Genomic DNA, 20921 nt, shown 5'->3' on the forward strand with positions numbered 1-20921 from the left:
GGCACATGGTAACTTTGATAAATGCTTATTGCCTTGATTTGGTGCAGGGCAAAGAACGAAGAATCTGGGATTCCCAAGGCCTGAATTGAAATCCCTGTGTGATCTTGGGCAAATCATTCAACCTCTCTGACGCTGGCAAGTGAACCTCCGAGCCTCAGTTTCCTCCTTGGTAAAATGGGTTAGGTTCGCTGGCCGTCTTTAAAAAGTCCCTTCAACTCTAGTTCTAATCGGTTGCTAGGAGTATCCCACAGCAGACTCCGAAGGCAGACAAGTGCCCTCGGACCAGACGGGCTCAGGGAGGCGGAGCAGACTTTAGGTTACACGGGATGGGGAGGTAGAGGGAGGGGGGGCAATATCCGAGCCCCACCCCCTCCTCGCAGCGTTTTCCGAGTGGAGCATCTATCTCCTCTAATACGCTTATTCAGTTACCTCGCTCCCCCAACTTACCGCCAGGGCCTGGGCGACCCTTAATCAGACCCTGAGACGGTCACTCACCTGGAAGAAGGTCCTCTTGCGAGGACAGAGGGGCGCTAGGGGCAGGACCTCGGGGTCTGGTGCAGAGGCTAAAACCGCCTGCGCCGCGCATGCGCAAGGCCCCTCCATCGCCTCCCGGGGCATTCAGCACACCTTCCCTAGTTGGAAGAAGTCTGGTCCTGTTCTGCAAGAAGCCGCCCTAGTTGTCCCACTTAAAACGCTTCTTCTCTCAAAGCCACCTTGGTGACGCAGGGGAAAAGAGTCCTGGACTTAGATTTAGTTCGATCTGAATTGAAATAGAACCTTTAGCGCTCATTATTAACTGGGGGACTCAGATCGAGTCTCGATTTCTCTGTACCCCGATTTTCTTACCTGTGAAATGGGAGACGAATAGTGTTGAGATGTAAGGGTGCTGGGACCCAAAATTCAAGGGCAAGCGAGGCAGGTTCTCCCTCTATAACGAATTCGAAGCCTCCTTTCAAGGTTTTATTAAAACACCGATTGGGTGGGGCGATTTAGAGAATCCGCCCTTTGATGGTCAGGACTAACTCCTTTTATAGAAAAAAATACTTGTGGGAAGATCTGGATTGGAGTGGCCATTAGGCTAGAGTGTCAGGGAGGTAACGAAGAAGGACCCGGAAGGGCAGGGAGCGGGGCCACGTGAAAGGGGTCTGGAAGGAGTGAAGGTTGGGAAGAGACTTTGGGCCGTGCAGATAAAGAAGGGTTGGGCTAGGTTAGCGGTAACAGAATGGAAGGTTTGGGCATCAGCCAAAAGGAAAGCCTTGTTGGTTTAACTGGGAAGGGCAGGTTGCCCCAGGCAACTCGAGTACTTGCCCAGGTGTGAGGAAGGTTCAAGGAATACTACAGGGTCGGGAGTTTCCCAGAGTCCTAGCATCATTAGTGCCTACCTCTTAGTGGGATAATATGTGAAAAGTACTTTGCAAACCTTGAAGGGTTTTTTTGTTTTTGTTTTTAGTTTTTAGATGTTAGAGTCTGGGACACAGGTTCTTAATCTTTTTGTGCGTCACAGACACCTTTTGCAACCTAGTGAACCCTATGGACCCTTTCTCAAAACGATATATTAAAATGCATTAAATACACGACATTACAAATGAAACCTGTTACATTGAAATAAAAGTAATAGTTTGATTTAAATATCAAAATATTTTTAAAAACAGATTCACAGATTTTAAGTAAAGAAGCCCTCCTGGGGGAAAATGTGTAAACTCCTTTTCTCCCCACAGGCTCTTTTTTATGTGATTTAGCCCTGGAAGGAATCATAGAATATAAATTATTTCAGTGTAGGGACTGCCTTACTTTTATTTATATTTCCATCTCTTTTCATAGTGCCTGGAATATAGTAAACACATTTAATAAACCACCTATCTATATATGTCTGCCTCAGGCTTATTATCTGAAAAATGGGAATAATAGCTCCTACCTCCCAGGAATGGGAAGATACTATGAGATAATAAAGTACTTTGCAAACCTTGAAGCACTACATTTTCATGATCATGATCATCTCCCTATCTAATCCATTCTCTGCATTTCACAGATTGGGAAACTGAGGCCCAAAGAAGGCTTCACTAAGATCACAGGGGCAGTGGCAAATAACACTATGGGATCTGGATTTGATAAGTGGCTGTGCCATTTGCTATATGCGTCCTATTGAACAAGTCACTTAACCTTTCAAATATGAATCTATGATATTATGAACCATGGCTCTCAGACCCCAAATTCAGGGCTTTTCCCACTCTTTCATGCTGCCTTTGGCATCACATTGTTCTTGAATTGAGTCAAGGTTTTAAAGATGTCAAATTGTACTCCATTCATCTTTTCAGACCTCAGCCTAACATTATAATAATAAAAAAAAAATCCTAAGATACCTTCATACCTGTCAGTATAACCCACTTAATTCTTCCTTATCCAAAACCTGCCATTCTATCCCCAAAACTCTAGGCAAAGTTCTAGCTCATCATTTATTGTAACAAAGAAAAAGAGTCAATCAAAATATACCAACCAAAAGGCAATTCTGACAGGATATTGCCAACAGAAAAGGAGGGGAGGAAGGTGTGTTTCATTGTCCCTTCTCAGGGGCCAAAATTGTGCATTACAATTAATCTTGGCTCTGCTGCTTCTTATTCTGCTAATTTACACTTGGAGCAGCAAGCCAATTCAGTCAAGCCCCTGGGCTAACTGGTGAAATTTTAGGATGTAAGGGATAGGTAACAGACAGTGTGATTTAAAGGCTACATTTGAGATTTGAAGTGCTAGTATTTCCAAGTGTAGTCCTTTTCAGATCCTCACTGGTTTAGTCACAGTTTAACAATATATTTGCTTGGAAAAGAGTCAAGAAACGCTGAAATGGATTAGCAAAGAAAATGGATATGCCAGTATCCTTTTCTCTACCCACTTAGTAAATAGCAACGACTAAGGGAAGAGGTGTTGAATCTGCTAGCAATCAGGCTTCAGAATCAGTGTAAACGAAAGTCTGCAATGGAATAGCTTACTTTACTCCACCTTTTTTTTTTGTATTTCTTGGAGAGTTCAACAAGGGGGTGGGAGGTGGTGAGGAGGTCTCTCCTTCCTCCTTTAACTTCTCCTCCCTGTCAGGACACTTATGCCAAGACCACCCCTCTCTTTTGACTCCTCTCTTTTCACTATTAGGAGACAACTTGTTTTACAGAACTAAGGCCCAAGAAGCAAGCTGTGCCCTGAGTTTGGTGTAACAACAATCCTTTGTGCTCACCTCTGGATATATTCTGCTGCAAAAAAATCCCAGAACTGTTTCACACCAGCCCCAGAATGTCTCTGAGCTCAGATAACCACCTTCAGGACCCATGTTCTAGTCACAATGCCCTGTGCCTGTTCCATCTCATTGTCAGGGCACCAGCTCACTCCATAGCCATTGCTATGGGGATCAAGATGTAACCTCAGTAAAGTGGGTCTCCTCCTAGAGAAGGCCCTGGCAAGTATGTCAAGTTTCTGTCCTCCAATGGAATAAATAAAGTCTTTTGCTTATAACCCATGTAAGTTCTTTTAGAGTTTTCAGAATTAGCTGTGATTGTGATAACCTATGTGAAGTCTCTGGCAGTGTGAAAATTAACAGCAGTTGCACAACCTCTGTGACTCTTTGGTCATTTGTTTTCCTATTTGATTCCCCCAACAGCAATGGCTTATTTTAGAAGAAAATAGACATAGGAGGCATACAGTATGTATAGCCCATTAGAAGAGACCAGTTGCAAAATCAAGTCATATTAGTGTGAGGAGTAGAGTTTGGCCTCAAGATCTGGTCAGGAGATGGACATCCCCAAGACTCCTCTTGGGTTCCAGTTCTTTGCAAATGTACATACTAGACCAAGATGTCAGCTGAACCCCAAACTGAGAGTAGGGGTGACCACAACCAAGCATTGAAGCAATTATTTCACAGAGTCCAATGAGACTGGCAGAGACTGTGACTGAGATTGGAAGAAATGGTTTGAGGACACAAGTCTTCCTGTAGCCCTGAAGCTCCAGAGGCATGAGTGGCTGCCATATGCCTTAGCCACATGAGTTCCCTGTGTGTATCCTCTCTTCCTCTGATGCTAAGTGTATTTAGGGGACTCTTTGCCCCAGGTTTGTGGAAATATTTTGTTGTCACTGTTCCCACCATGTTGTTTCAGCAAATACTTTGTGCTATCTCCCTCATTGTGCCCTTCTGAGACGACCACAACTGTGGGGGACATCTCCAGTCCTTATCTACATTTGGCCATGGGTCCCACATGGCTCCAGAGGAGAAACTGAGGCCACTGACTTTACACAACCCTCCCTCACTTAAATTCAATTCACTTGCAAGTCATGGCATCACCTACCTGATGTCATTGAGAATGAAGGACCACAACCACAGCCCTGCTGCAAGCCCTCATAACCTCATGCATGGACTGTAGTAATAGGCTTCTACTTGGTCTCTTTGTCTGTTTCCACTCCAGTTCATCCATCCTCCACTCAACTCTTAAGTTGACCTTTCTAAAGTGCTGTTCTGATCATGTCACCTTCACCCCAATCACTCAGTGAACTCCAGTGGCTCCCTAGGACCTCCAGATCAACTATAAAATTCTCTGTTTGACTTTTAAAGTCTTTCATAATTTATCTCCCTCTTACCTCTCTAGCCTTCTTATACTTTACTCTCCTCCACATACTCTAAGATCCAGTGACACTGGTCTTTCTACTGTTCCTGGAATCAGACATCCCATCTGGAGATTCTGGGTATTCTCTCTGACTGTTTCCCAAGCCTGGAATGCTGTTCCTCTTCATCTTTCCCTCCTGGTATCCATAGCATCCTTCAGGTATCAGCTAAAATCCCAACATCTACAAGGAACCTTCCCTGAATCCCCTTAACACCAGTGTTTTCTCTCAGTGATTATCTTCAGTTTATCCAGTAGGCATCTTACTTATTTGTGTTTTTATTCTCTCTTTAGACTGGGAGCTCCTTGAGGGCAGGGACTTTTTTTTTTCCCTTTCTTTCCATCCTAGGACTTAGCATAGAGTCTGCCACATAGTAAATACTTAATAACTGCTTGTTTACTGACTGGTTTAGTTATCTTGATATCCAGAATACCTTCAGCACTTGTCCCTCAAGGGACCCAATCTTCAAATTTAACCTCAGACACTAGCTTTGTGGCTCTGGGGAAGCTACTTAATTTCTATCTGCCTCACCTTCCTCATCTGTATAATGGGAATGAGAGTAGCCCTTACCTCACAGGTTGTTGTAAAGATAAAATGGAAATTTTAAAATCATTTTACAAACTATGAAGTGCTATAAAATGCTACTTATAAAAATTAATAATAGTGATTTCATATGTATGCAAAATTCTTTATCTGTGAAATAGCATTTCTATTTTTAAAAAATGAACAGAAATCTATTTTCTCCCTCTTCCCTTCACCACTCCCTTGAAGAAACACAAACTTCTTCTCCCTCCCTCAATCTACTTTTCCTTTTCCCCCATTTCTTTCTATATCTCTGTTGAGTGGAATGTATTTCTACACCAAATTATTTGTGCATGCATTCTGCCCCCTTTTGACAGTTTAGATGAAAGTGAAGGCCTGCTCCCCCATCTCTTCCATGTTTGTATGTAGTTCTATTTATATAACCCAATTAGTTGTCTTAACACATTCCCCCATATTTTCTCCCATTTCCCTTTAATGTGTCCTTTCTCTTTCCCTCCCTTTTCTTTTTTCTTGCATTTTCTAAACACAAGACTATATAGTTTTTTGGATCATCTAACAACCTCTATGATTGTTTGGGACTGACATGATCACACTCATCCCTGTCCTCCCCATTTGAGTCTGGACTCCTACACATAACTCTACATATCTCAGCTCCTTCTTTTTGGCTGCTCCAAAGAATCCCAAGGTCTCTCAGTCCAGCCCTGCCTCTAAGTTCACTTGATCCTGATTCAAACCACACCCCTATTTCTGGTGCAAGGTATTTATTTATCCCTTTCCCCAGCACACAACTTGAACTTTCTCTCCCCTACCCTTATTTGATTGCTTCAATCAAAGGTGTGTGGCCTCCCCTCTGTGGGAAGTTCCAACAGTTGGGTACGACTCCCAGTTGGTTTGCCAGTCTTTGAGTAAGGTGGAATGGCTAGCCATGTTGAAAACCTCCTAGTAGAAGGCTCCATACACCTTAGAGCTGCAGCAAATGCCAGAAAGATCTGTGACAAAATGCTTCTTTGTTTTTTAAGGGAATTTGCTGCTTTGTCCTAAGCAAACTTGTGAGTTAGGCAGCTAAACTTTCTTACCCTTTTAGGTTTGAAGTTTTCTGTTCATTGCTGATGGAATTAGAGGGGAGCTGAGCCATTGGACTAGCCAATAATCACCCACATTCTCCATGACCATTTAAAAAAATCAAGATACATTCTAATGAAGTAGTTAAGACAAGACAAAGCTCTGAGGAATGTGAGCCCTAGAGAGGAAATCATTTCTGCTCTGGGAGGACAGGAAGTAGTTCTCTCTGTCCATGGGGAGAGTCCCTTCAGACATGCTAGCTTATGGCAGAGCTTTTCTAACAACTGACTCGACATATTGTCCGGAATGATTCCAGGTAGCAGAGGCAGAAGAGAGCTGTGATGAGTGTGAACTTTGTGAGGTGAGTTTCAGAGAAGCATAGGCCCGGGGAATCTAACTGAGTGACCTGATCAGTAGAGAAACTGAGCACAAGAGAAGCAGCATTAGAAGGGAAAGAATGCAGGCCCTGAAGTTTTGTGTTACTTGCCATGGCCACATGGATTTACTGTTTGTGCTTCTCTAGTATCATATTCTATGTATGTATATACTCACTTTTCCAAAAAACACAACAGATATTTGTAGAAGAGTATATCACAGGATTGGGGGGGAAATGCCTTGCTACTATTGTTCAAATAATGGCATCTCAGTACATGGCTTCTCTTTGAGGTATTGTAGCTACACACTGACTATTAAAGACAAGAATGCCAATAGGGACTGGTGAACTAGTTTGGGAACTGGATTCCCACAGTACTTTGAATACCAGTTCGCTGCCCTTCTGGGGATCTAACCTGTGAGTGACTAGTGAGGGGTCACTGTCCTGCATTTAAAGCCTTTTGTAAACTTTAAATGCCGTATAAATGTCAGTTGCTGTTGTTATTATAATTCACGGTGTCACAGCATAGAAAAGCACTCTGCACTGATGTGGGAGTCCAGAAAGTTCTGTCTGGCAACAGAAGATCAGTGCTGTCTAAGGTTCTGTGGAGTATAATTTGGAGATGGTAGAGATTGTAAACAAAAAGTTAAGTCAGAAGGCAATCATAAAAGTCCAGGCAAGAGGCCATAGGTGTGGTGGTTGATTGAGGTTAGTAGCAAATCAGTAATCAGGAGAGAGGGAGTATATAATAAGTTAGCTAATTATTTGTATGATTCAGCCTGACTTCTTAAAGCTTTGACCTTCTATGGTCAAATCTACATTATGTTTCCTGTTCCCGACTTTTACTATATTTGGTATAGGCACAAACTAGATCAATTTTTCTCCCTCCTGACTCAGACATGATGACATAAAATGATTTAAAGCTTCTTACAATAGGACTACCACGTTCCCACAATGCTTTGGGAGCAATGACCTCTGTACTGGGAAGAGGGCTTTGAACATCTTGTATCAGCAGGTCATGTGTGACCATTCAATGCAGGAATATCACTGAGGTGTGGTTTGTTTTTTTTTTTAATTTGGACAAGTGGGGCCTATTTTTCAAAAAGCTTTTCAAAAATGATGAACTTCAACATCAAATAAAATGTACAGAACATCAGATGAGGCTTGTCTATGACACTGCAGGCCTCATATACACCATGGTTTTTTTGTTTTTTTAAATACATACTCAATTGAACCTGTAGCTTTCAAAGCTATCCTTTCTTTTTCTTTTCTTTCTGGCATTTTGTGTGTAAGGTGAATTTTAATGTAAGTAAGGTGGATTGTAGTGCCTATAAAGTGAATTTTTGTTATTATTTCTCAGAGTTCAGTTTCCCAGGATCCATAGCCTTAACAACCTTTGGTTCCCAGGTACTAGATATGAGTTCCCACAGTTATGGTTCAACACATCTCCACCACACTTGCACACAGTTATGTAATGGTAAATAACATAAACATCCACTGTGGCTGCACAGTGAGATACAGGGATGAGGTGATGCAAACTTGTGAGGCTATGGCTGGCAACATGCCTTCTCTGTCTGTTGGCCTATAAAGCAGGTGGTCACTGGTCAGTGAATGGGGAACCTTTAGGGCTGAATGCACAAATGCTGTATGTGCCTCAACTGGCCCCCATTGAGGCTTAAGGGGATTTAGGGGAAGCTCAAATTGTACCTGTCTCAACTGACCCCATTGAAACGTGGGGATAATTGTCCCATCCTTCTCACCAGCCCCTGTGAGAAGGGTGATTAGGGAATGCTCTAGGAGGTTGTGCTCTCATTATCAGCAACCTCTTCTGAGAGAACTAGATTACCATAAAGTAAGATTATTAACCCCTTTTTAGTGTCTTTCCTGTCTGACCAAACCAAGAGTGAACCTGTGCTAGTAGCCCTCCTGTGTGCTGTGTTTATCTGTCCTATATCTGGAGTAGTTGAACATTTTTTTGTGTGTAGACTACAGGAAAGTATGGGGTTTAGTGGGACTGGGAAAATTGTCCAAAATTTCCCAGTTATTGTGTTATTTTTTGTAGCTATGGTTCTATGGAGTCTTCCCAAGGGATGAGAGGATGGAGTATGGACTCCTTCCCAAGAGTGGAGGATGTGCCCCTTACTGCTAGAGACTGAGAAAGATTTGCTGAAAATTGTGGGTACCCTTGATAAGAAGGGAACTACAGAAGCTGTGGGAGTTATAAAAATTCTGTGGGAGACCTAGACTGACTTAGCCCCAACGGAGTGGGAGGGTCAGTGTTTGTTGGTAGATGCAGCAGTGTCCTGGAGCCCAGAGAGACCTCGCACTAGAAAAGAAAGACCTAAACCCAGGAACAGCAGCAGAGGCTGAAACCCTGGAGCAGACATCCTTAACCTGAGAGGAGCCAAGCTAGGAGCAGCAGAAGCCCAAGAAGCAGAAGAAGTAGCAGAAGCAGCAGGAGCAGTGGGAGCGCTTTCTCAGGTGCCCAGAGCCCCGGGGGAGATAACCCCTCTTTCCCCCTCCTTGCCCCACAAGCCCTCCTGAAGAGACAAGATGGAGAAGTGGCTGTGGGAGGAAAACATAACCTTGGAAGAGGGCAGAGCCAAATGGGTGATTTAAAGTTAACTATTGTGAGAAGACACACTGACAAGCTACTGTCAGTGGGAGCTTTGGGAGCTATGGGAGCTATGGGAGGTTCAGATTGATTTATCCTGGGAAAAAGAGGCATGTGAGAAAGCCTGAGAAATATTAGAGAATGAAATCCAAATTCTCAGGGCTTCGATGTTTATTATTCCCTCAACTCAAGAGGCAGAGTTATCTGATGAGCTGGAGGAAGACTTGGGTGTGGTACAGTGAAGGGGAAAGGTGTATTGGAGAAGTCACTCAAATCGCCCAAAATTGTGAGAGACTGCCTCAGAAGCAGAGTCCTTTAAGGAGAGGGAGCAGAAGTTCCTCAGAGTACACCAAAGAATTATTGCTTCTATAGAGATAAGAAAGAAGCCAGGAAAAGTTTCTTTTGAACTTCACAGAGTCAAGGCCATGGCCAGAGCCATGGCAGTGTGGAGGTTCTGCTACAAACAGCCCACATCAGAGTAGCCCCTCCCTAGACTGTGCCAAGGGATGGAGGACCTGGAATCGTGCTGTGCTCAGAGCCCAGGCTGGAGTGAGCCTTCCCCATGTATGGCTGGGGGAGGACGAGCTGCCCCAGAGTTGGAGTCACATGGGCCAAAGACAGAAGCTGGGGGCAGGGACCCTTGGAACCTTCTGTGCCTGGACCAGGGAGAAGCAAGGAGAGCCCTGGTTAGAACAGCCCCACCCTGCAAGATGAGGCCCCTGAGTGTACTGGAGGGGTGGGAGTCCTGAAAATGTGTAGGGGCAGTCCCTCCCCCCGTGAAGTAAGACATGTAGCAGGAGCAGAGAGCAGCCTGCATCTAGACCCTGGCAGGAGCAGGGAGTGGTCAGTCCCTGGAGTTGCAGGAGGACAAGGAAGAGCCACAGTGCTTGGGACCCAGCAGAGGGTCAAGATGAAAATTTTGCAACAAGGCAGGAGCACTGAGCATGCTTTCTGCCACATCCCCCTGCGACAGTTTGAGACCCTATGGTGGGATGGGGGAAGTACCATAATAACCCCTGGGGACCCACCCTGTTGACTTTGTTGCCCAGCTGCCCTCATGGCAGGGGGTGGAGCAGTGCTGGGACTTGGACTGTTTTGGATCACTCGAGCAAGCGAGCAGCTGAGAGTACCAGGTGGGAGTCTGCAATTAGCAGTGTGGAAAAGACACACCCCCAAGAGGACTTTCAGGACCTGGACCCTCTGCTTTGATTGAGGGGATTGTAACTTCCTGTGACCTAAGGGTAGAGTATGTTGTGTTCTCTGCTGCCCCAGGAGATGTGATGTGATAAGGGAAACCCCTGTCTTGTGATGGTGCAATTTCAGTAACCTTAGCAATCAGTTTGGGAATGAGGGTAACCAAGCTGTTGGCCCAGGATCCCCCTGATACATAAGTAGTACTTTAAACAGTCCCTGAAGTGAGGAGGAGCTGATTGCTCACTCACCACAGATTTTGATGCCCAAAGAATGTATAAGTGGGGGATGTGCTATATCATATACTGAGCTATGTTAACATACTGTGTACTATGTCATATACTGAATGCTATGGTACATAGTGAATGCAATGTTATACGCTGTGTGCCATGTTACACACTGAGTGTTATGCTATGTACTGAATGCTATGCTGTGTTTTAGGCCTTGTGGCCATACTTGTTGGGAGAAAAGGACAAGTTACTTTTGTGTTTGTTTGAGGCCATGTAGCTACTCTGCTGATATGTTGTGCTTGTATACATGATGCCCAACACAATGTGATGCTATACTGTTGTTATATAAGTGATACACAACACAACACCTGTGTTGCTGTAGTCTATATTGTTATTGTAACATGAACATTGTTTCACTTTATATTATACCACATTGTTATGAATTGTAACATTATGCTTTAGTTTCTTGGCTCAAGGACCTCTATAAAAGTATTACCTGTATAGGTTGTAAGGGCCAGGATCCTGGAGGGGTGGAATGTATGTAAGGTGAATTTTAGTGTAAGTAAGGTGGATTGTAGTGCCTATAAAGTGAATTTCGTTATTATTTCTCAGAATTCAGTTTCCCAGGATCCATAGCCATAACAATCTCCAGTTCCCAGGTACTAGATATGAGTTCCCACAGTTATGGTTCAACACATCTCCACCATACTTGCACACAGTTATGTAATGGTAAATAACATAAACATCCACTGTGGCTGCACAGTGAGATACAGGGATGAGGTGACGTAAATTTGTGAGGCTATGGCTGGCAACATGCCTTCTCTGTCTGTTGGCCTATAAAGCAGGTGGTCACTGGTCAGTGAATGGGGAACCTTTAGGGCTGAATGCACAAATGCTGTGTGTGCCTTAACTGGCTCCCTTTGAGGCTTGAGGGGATTTAGGGGAAGTGTAAGTTTTGGCTATTTCAACTGACCCCACTGAGATATAGGGATAGTTGTGGCCCCCTTCACATCAGTCCCTGAGAGAAGAGTGATTAGGGAATGCTGTAGGAGTTTGTGCTCTCATTATCAGCACTCCTCTTCTGAGAAAACTAGACTACAATAAAGTAAGATTGTTAATCCCTTCTTAGTGTCTTTCCTGTCAGACAAATCAAGAGTGGACCTGTGCTAGCAGCCCTCCTGTGTGCTGTGTTGATCTGTCTTACACCTTCCTTCTGTTACTTTTTCTCCATTTGTACAAGTTGCCTCAGTGATCCCTCTTTTTTTTTTTTTTTTGGCTATTGTCCCTATCCCTATCGCTCCTTAATCTCACTTTCCCCAAGTGAAAAAGAAAAATAAAGCCCTTGTATCACATATGCAGAGTCAAACAAAATGAATTTCTCCATTAGCTATTTCTGAAAACATTCAACTAATTCTGCATCTTAAGTTCATCAAGACGCAAACTTTAAAAACAGCTCTGAGAAGAAGGAAAAAGAGGAAATATGGGGAGGGAAAATGGAAAAGCTCACTGGATTCAGAGGTAGAAGACCCAAGTTTAAATGAATGAATATTTATTAGGCATTTACTATAAACTAAGTGCTATATTAATGCTGAGTATACAAATAGAAAAAACAATACAGCCCCTGCTCTTATTCTTATATGAGACATATTTGCCTTTCATTTTCAAAGAAGACCAGTGGTATTACAGATGATGGCATGACTTGTGTGTCAATCAAATTTAAGTGAGGCAGAACTGCACACAATTGTCAGCCTTACTCTCTCTTCCTGAGTCATTGAAGTCCAGTGGCATACAAAAGTCAGAACAGCTGACAATGGCCTAGGATACAAAAGGTGACCCTGGCTTCTCCAATGTTTGACCAAGCTCTAAATGCCCCATAGTGCCTGCTCTCACCACCTTCATGGACTTTGGAACAAATTGTTCTCATTTGCCCATTCTACCAGGGGAAATGTTCACATGCTTGGGGTAGATACCCCCCTAACTCACCAATGGGTGTAAGGCCTGTCAGTTACCCTCAACTAGGTTTGGCCTGTCTGTGAGATGGTCTTACTGGGGTATGACTGCAGGGTGTGCTTCTTGGAAGCACAGGTGAGAGCTGGGTGAAGGTGGACACCAAAGGTGGATGAGCCCTGAAGAGGGCTAGGTAAGCTCTCACACCTCGCCCATACACATGAGGCAACATATACAAGGAGTTTCAGCTGCAGTGAAATGGAAAGGTCAGCTGATCCTTAGGGTGCAGGGGCAAAGCAGACAGTAATACATCTTTCGTGCTGTCATTTACATTGATAAAACCGTATCTGTTTCTCATGTTGAACCACTTTACAATGCCAGGGAAGTCTGGTGATAGGAACTTTATTTATAAATCCTGCCTCTGTCACTTGCTACCTAAGTGACCTAGCTAACCTTTTTTTCAGTTTCCTCCTGAGGAACCAGAGGACCTCTGAAGTCCCTTCCAACTCTAACACTACTGTCTTATGAGTTTATAAGAAAATGCCTGATTTACTTGAGATTTTTGTCTACTACACTAAACATACCACTTAGGTATATACTAGGGTCACTGAGATATCTGTTACAAATGCAGAGAAAAGAACAGTAGGAAGACCAGAAAGGAACACACATACACAACAAATCAGGATAGCCTTGAAAGTTACACATTGAATTATATAATTAAAAAGAAAAGCAAGCTGTATATATCAGAGATATGCAGTATCCTATTTGGAATTTTTTGTATACCACATGACTAGGGTTTGAGAAATTGAAGGTTTTCCCTTCTCCTCCCATCACAACAGACTTTTGAGCTGCGGCAATCCTGTTGGAGACATCGAGCTTCCTCCTGCTGCATAATGCCAGACTTTGAACACTAAGCAGATGTGTTCTGCTTGCTCTAAACAGACAGACCTCACCTTTTCTTCCCAACGAGCAGCATCTGTAGAGCCTCATGGTAAAATATGACAGCAACTTAAACAATAAAATATGAAGCCATTCCTATATTCACCTGATGGGCAACACATTACACCCAGGCTTGCTCCTTAGTTCATGGAACTGTGCCAACAAAGCAGTGTAGGAAATGGGAGTGAGCAACTCAGACCTTTCAAATCTAGAAATTGGATTGTTTTGGAGAATGCAAATTTAAAGTGTTTCTTCCTAATAAGAACCAAAATCAAATTAATATTGCCATTGCTACTAGAAAGGGTGTGTCAATCAACTTCCCCTCTGGCTCCTTTCTCTATTCTTGTGATTTCCAACTCCATTACTCCCCAGTATGTGTGGTCTCCCTCCATTAAATGTAAGGTCCTTGAGGTCAGGGAATGTCTCACTTTTGTAATTGTATCCACAGAGCTAGGCATGTGGCAAGCAATTAATTCATGCTTTTTCATCCATTCATTCAATATATTTTCCTATTTATCTCTTTGAAGTATATCATCATTTTTCTAATCACTACAGTGTTATAGGTTGATTACTCCCTGATCTTGGGAAACACATTCAAAGTGACTGGGATGCAGAAGGAAAAACTGGGCAGATATGAACCTGAAACAGGTTGTGAGAATGTAAACGTTGCATTGGACTTTTACAACAATAAAGTCAAGGAGCTCAGATACCTTTTAGCCATAGGATTCTATGAACTCTAATATGGTATTACCTAGCCAGGTGCTTTCCTGGTCATGATACCATATAGTGGTATTAATCACCAAAGAGCAACATATCACAAAATAATATATTCTGTTATGAAAGGGAAACCTTCATCCTGATGATGAATTACATGTCCATGATATAACCTGATCATTTTGAACAGGATGTTCTTTCAAAAGAACAGAAACTTAACTCGATTTTGATTCTTTGATAGATCTTCATCAATGTAGGTGCTCTCCAAGAGAGAGCATGAGTTTGCAACCCATCCATGTCTTTTTTCTCTTCTATAATTCTTCCCAATGTTCTTCCATAAATCCTGCTGGCATATCAAAGGCTTTCCTCTATGCCTTTAAATATTTCATGAATACTGGTGCCACACATGGGCATTCTATCCCTCTTTATGTGACTCTCCCATTTCCTTTTCTGATAATTTATTTCCAGGAAAGTATCTTTTATGCCACTTCTTGAAACCAAGCCATTGTTGGTAACATCCTGCAGCCTGCACACACTTCCTATGCCTTTCAGGTCACCCAAAATTTTGTTTGTTCACAATTGTTGTTCTCTAATTCACATCTGTCTAGCCTCTGCTTACGGAGGGGAACAGTTAATGTTCACTGAAACAAAGATGTGAAAGCTGAATTACAATATTCAGTGACTAAAAACTAGCATGGATTCATCAAGAACAGGTCATGGGAGACTAACCCCATTTCCTTTTGTAGATGGGGTTTCTAGACTGTTGGATCAGAGTATTTTTGCAATATATTTGACACAGTCTCTTGGTATATCATTATGGACAAGATGGAAAGATGAGGGATGAATGATTTATTACAGTTCAGTATATTTGAAATTGCCTAAATTACCAAGTCCAAAGAGCCATGATTAATGGATTAATGTTATCCTGGAAGGGAATCTCTATTATAGTACCCTAGAGAGCTGTTCTCTTGTCCTATATTTTTAATCAATGACTTACTTGGATGAAGGCAGAAATGACATACTTATCAAATCTTCTAATGAAACAAAACTTAGAGGTATAGGTAACATCTGGGCAGCTAGGTGGTGCAGTAAATAAAATACCAGGCCTGGAGTCAGGAAGACTCATTGTCATGAATTCAAATCCAATCTCAGTCACTGTGTGATCCTGGGCAAATCATTTCAACCTGTTTAACTCACTTTCCTTATGTGTAAAATGAGCTGGAGAAGGGAATGGCAAACCACTCCAATATCTTTGCCAAGAAAACCCCAAATGGGGTTACAAAGAATCAGCCACGACTAAAACAACTTAACAACAACAAAATGGGTAAATGTTGAGGGACAGAACTGGTATTCAGAAAGCTCTCGAAGGGCAAGAAAAAGAGGCTGAAACTAAGATGAAATATAATAGGAATGTCCCTTTTTAGTATCTTCATTGAGAATACCCTTGACATGTATAAAGATCATTCTCATAAAGGTTTTCAAAGATGAGAAAGTGGACATTTAGGTTAGTGGCTGTTGCTTTTTCTCTATTTTTCCTTTTTTGGAGGGGGCAAAAATAAAATGCTTTCCATGCTTTTGGCATTTTTCCCTCCCTCACATAGCTTGATTATTAATTCTTCAATGTGCTCACAATTGGGTTGTCTCCAGCACAGGCCTCTATTTCATATACTTAATCCAATCTGCTTTTCTTGTCTTTGCTCTCTTTAGTGACATTTCTGCCTCCCTTTTCTATACATCTGCGACTGTGATGTTAGAGTTCAAGTGTGGTGGTTCTACTGTCCTTGAGTATTTGAGTAATAAGAACATAAAGAATCCAATGATTTTGTTGTAAGAATACATGACAAAGGCAGAATTTGTAACAAAAAAAATGAGGATGGCTACCAGCTCCCTGGGCTGCACATGGACCTTTATGCCTTGCCCCAAGTTGATTTTCATGTCAACTGGGGGGATTCCTAGTCTTATCTGTTCCTTGTGCACATCCCTTCTACCACTGGTGACATGTTAGCCCATGGGAGATTGTATCCTTGTGTGTATGGAAAAATCTTTCTTATCACATATATTGTTTAATTAATGACTTTTGCTTTGAATTAATATGGCCTCTTATTGACTGATAAAAGAAACACATTGGTAGAGTCTCACAAACTATGATTTTGAGTGGATTTTGAATTTGAAGACAGTCTCATCCTCCCAGTTCCTCATAGTTCCTTTGGAGTTTTCTGAAACAGAATCCCTGGGATGATTTTAAGGAATACAGCAAGACTAACAACTATGGGCATATCAGAAGTTGGAAGGAATTTTCTGACTCCAAGTCAGATAGAACACTGGAATCAGGGAAACTGAGCCTAGCAAGAGGAAAGCAATTAAAGCAAAGACTTAATGTTAGCTTTACAGCATTTGCTGACTTTTGCTTGCCAGTTGGCTGGGGTACACAAACCTGGATTATGACTGAAAGAATTTAGTCCTTTGCTGTAAGGAAAGACTACTTATTACTTATACTCCAGCAGAAGGTAGGAAAGAACATCAGGAAATCTAGTAAGGCTGCAAAGCTAAAGACCAGTAGAATCTTATTAGAAATGCCCAGCATCAGCAGATCATCCAGTAGTTGAGAAGTCCATTAACAAAAGCATCTGCAGTGGACATGGCCAGAAAGGAGACTTATAGCAGAGAAAACAGAGAAGCAAATGTCCCAAGTTCAGTGGAAAAAGCAACGTACCTAATGACACTGCCAGAGGGCATCAGCAGTTCCACAGCATTGAAAGTATGGATTTGTTCTGGCTTGACATGGACAGCATCCCACTATCTGTGTTCCTGGTCACACCTGTTTTCTGTGGGAGTCCCTTCCAACACTGGTGGTATTTTATCCTGTGGAAGACTGCATCTTTGTGCATCTCAAGAAATCTTGGTTACCACATATATTACGATACTATTTAATTAATGTCTTTTGCTTTGAACTAATATATCCTCCAGTTGACAAATACATTGATGGAGCCTCCTTAACTATGGTTTTGAGTAATGCTGAGCACACCCACAGCATGCCTCAAGTCTGGGATAGCATTTAGGGACTCATTGTGAAGAGATGTTCCAAGTGCTATTGAGATAAATGAATTTGAAAAACAAATTGCAAATGGAATAAGCAAGGTTTGAAAATTTGTGTGAAAAACAAACAAACCAAACTATAACTAAGGGGTCTAATATTCTTCAAGGAAAATCTAAACCAACGTAATGACAATCCCCCCAAATCTATTTTGATCTGATGGTCCATTTTTTTAAGGATTTAATTTATTTTTAGTTTTAATTTTCAACATTCATTTCTATAAGATTTTGAGTTCCAAATTTTCTCCCCATCTTTCCCCTCCTTCCTACCCAGAAGCCATGCATTGTGATTACCCCTTCCCTCAGTCTGCCTTCCCTTCTATCACCAACCCACTTCTCCCCTTCCCCCTTACTTTCTTGTAGGGCAAAATAAATTTCTATACCCCATCGCTTTTATATCTTATTTCCCAGTTGCAGGTAAAAACAATTTTTAACATTTATTTTTAAAATGTTGAGTTCCAAATTCTCTCCTTTATTCTCTCCCTACCCATCTTCATTGAGAAGGCAAGTAACTCAATATAGCTTATACGTGTAGCTATGCAAAACACTTCCATTATAGTCATGTTGTGAAAGACTACCTATATTTCCCTCCATCCTAATCAGTGCCCCCCATTTTTCTATTCTCTCCTTTGACCCTGTCCATCCTTGTTTGTTCCTGATTACCCCCTTACTCAATCTGCTCTCCCTCCTGTCAACATCCCCTTATCACCTTCCCCCTCCTTTCCTGTAGGATAAGATAACTGTCATACCCACTTGACTATTTATGTTATTCCCTCCTTAAGTCAAAGACCATGAGAGTAATGTTCATTCATTCCCTCTCACCTTCCCCTTTTTCCCCCTCACTGTAAAAGCTTTTTCTTGCCACTTTTATTTGAGATAATTACCCCAACATACCTCTCCCTTTCTCCTTCTCCCAGAACATTCCTCTCACCCCTTGATTTTATTTTTAGATAGGATTCCTTCATATTCAACTCACCCTATGCCCTCTATGTATGAGTATATACACATACACACACACCCTTCAAGTATCCTATTACTGAGAAAGGTCTCACGAACTACAAATATCATCTATCCATGTAGGAATGTAAACAGTTCAACTTTTATAAGTCCCTTATGATTTCTCTTTCCTGTTTCCTTTTTCATGCTTCTCTTGATTCTTATATTTGAAAGTCAAATTTTCTGTTCAGTTCTGGTCTTTTCTTCAAGAATGCTTGAAAGTTTTCTACTTTATTGTATGTCCATTTTCCCTCTGAAGGATTATACTCAGTTTTGCTGGGTATGTGAGTACTGGTTTTAATCCTAGCTCTTTTGAACTCCAGAATATCATATTCCATATTCTCCAATCCTTTAAGATAGCAGGTGCTAAATCTTGTGTTATTCTGATTGTGGTTCCACAATACTTGAGTTGTTTCTGGCTGCTTGCAATATTTTCTCCTTGACCTGGGAACTCTGGATCGTAGCTATAATATGCCTAGAAGCTTTCCTTTTCTGATCTCTTTCAGGAGGTGATTGGTGGACTCCCTCAATTTCTATTGTGCCCTTTTGTTCTAGAACATCAGGGCAGTTTTCCTTGATAATTTGTCAAAAGATGACATCCAGGCTCCCTTTTGATCATGGTTTTCAGGTAGTCTAATCATTTTCAAGTTACCTCCCCTGGATCTATTTTTCTGGTCAGTTCTATTTTTCATTCTTTTGTTTTATCTTTCATAATTTCTTGATTTCTCATGAAGCCATTAGCTTACATTTGCTCCATCCTAATTTTTAAGGAATTATTTTCTTTAGTGAATTTTTGGACCTCCTTTTCCATTTGGCCTATTCTGCTTTTTAAGGCATTCTTCTCCTCATTGGCTTTTTGTGGACCTCTTTTGCCATTTACTCTAGTCTATTTTTTTAAGGTGTTATTTTCTTCAGTATTTGGGGGGGGGGGTTGTCTTTTAGCAAGCTATTGACTCATTTTTCATGATTTTTCTTGCGTTACTCTCATTTCTCTTCCCAATTTTGCCTTTACTTCTCTTACTTGAGTTTCAAAATCCATTTTCAGCTTTTCCACGGCCTGAGACCAATTCATATTCTTCTTGGAGGCTTTGTGTGTAAGAGTTTTGATTCTATTGTCTTTTTCTGATTGTATATTTTGATCTTTTTTGTCACCAAAGTAAAAGTCTGTAGTTTGAGTTTTTTTCCACCAGTTGCTCAATTTTGTAGGGCTTTGCTTCCAGTGTGGAGGGTGTACTGTACCAAGCTTTAGGGGTTTTATGCAGCTATTTTCAGCGATGCTTCTAGAGACCTGTAAGTGTTCAGTTCTTCCAAGGTGGTATGATCAAAGGAAAGGTGTTTATTCACCTCCTGCCCTGTGTGCTGGTCTGTGAGTGAAAAGAGTGAGTGACACTCTTTTCTGCCTTATAACTGTGAGGAGGATTTCCTCTCTACTGCTGACACAAGCTCTGCCATGCAGTAGTCCTTCTCACCCCAGGAGTACCACCCAGGACTGTGATGCAGATCTAAGCACCAGCTAAGCAAGAGAATCCTGCCTTAGGGCCAAAAAAGAGATCCTTGCAATCCCCCTCCTATGAGCTGCTTGATTCCCACCACCATCTGTGTGACAAGACCTCTGGAAGTAGCTGCCACTGCTCCCGGGCTGAGGCCCAGGTCAAACAGACCTTTCCTACTGAACTTCTAAGTTATGTTTGGCATTTATGGGTTGAGAACTCTGGAAAATACCACAGCTGCCAGTGGTTCAGACCTCTAGGGCCTGTTCTGGGTGTGATGGGGCCTGGTCTGTGCTGACATGTTTTGTGCAGGATTGTGCTCCTCCCTCAGCCTGGTGCAATAGACCTGTCCTGTCAACATTCAGGATACCTTGGGCTGGAAATTTGTTTCACTCTGTCAATTTGGGGGTTTTGATGCTCTAGAAGTTGTTTAGTTATTTTTACAGGTATCTGGAAGGGCCTGGGACAAAACTCAAGGGAGTCTCTGTTTATACTTTAGTATCTTGGCTCTGACCCCATCAAAATTATAAAAAAATTGATTACACTAATTCTGTTACATTTATGCTCAAGTCATTTGCTTTTGTCCTCACTGATTTTTTTATTATAAGGATAGCTTATAAGAAGAGAGATATGTGTGTCTGTATGTAGACTGTTGTTCAGTCATGTCTTACTCTTCATAACCCCATTTTGGCAGTTTTCTTGCCAAAGATTGTGGAATGGTTTGCCATTTTCTCCTCTAGTTCATTTTACATATGAGAAACCTGAGGTAAATTGGGTTAAGTGACTTGGTCCAGGGTCACAAAGCTATGAATCTGAGGTAAGATTTGACCTCATGAAGAGGGGTCTTCCTGATTCCAAGATCAGATGGTCTATCCACAGCAAAAGTAATACTTGGTTAGAATAACTGGCTTTAATCCTAAAGGCAATTTAATGGTCCCTCAGGCCTAAGTGATCTCATCATAATAATAATAGCTAGCATTTATATAGAGTTTTACAAAATTATCTCATATGATCCTTATAACAACCCTGGGAAGTATATGCTATTATTAATCTCATTTTACAACTGAGGAAACTGAGGCAAATAAGGTTAA

At 41.9% G+C, this 20921-nt stretch overlaps 1 protein-coding gene across 10 annotated transcripts in view; it reads right to left on the reverse strand.

The window, feature by feature from the left end:
- The window catches only part of LOC140517695 (prostaglandin reductase 2-like), a 76268-nt gene that overhangs the window by 44678 nt on the left and 10669 nt on the right, over positions 1 to 20921 (reverse strand). For 2 of the 10 annotated variants that reach the window (XM_072629160.1, XM_072629154.1), the window contains exon 1: positions 847 to 981. The exons of 3 other annotated variants lie outside the window; for them this stretch is intronic. The gene's annotated coding sequence lies outside the window, so the exon portion shown is untranslated. Of the gene's footprint in view, positions 1 to 495; positions 599 to 846; positions 1145 to 20921 lie in introns of those variants that run through there. 5 more of the 10 variants (XM_072629161.1, XM_072629156.1, XM_072629157.1 and 2 more) reach the window with 5 other exon arrangements.

This window comes from Notamacropus eugenii, chromosome 1, assembly GCF_028372415.1.
Source record: "Notamacropus eugenii isolate mMacEug1 chromosome 1, mMacEug1.pri_v2, whole genome shotgun sequence".
Taxonomy (NCBI): Eukaryota; Metazoa; Chordata; class Mammalia; order Diprotodontia; family Macropodidae; genus Notamacropus; species Notamacropus eugenii.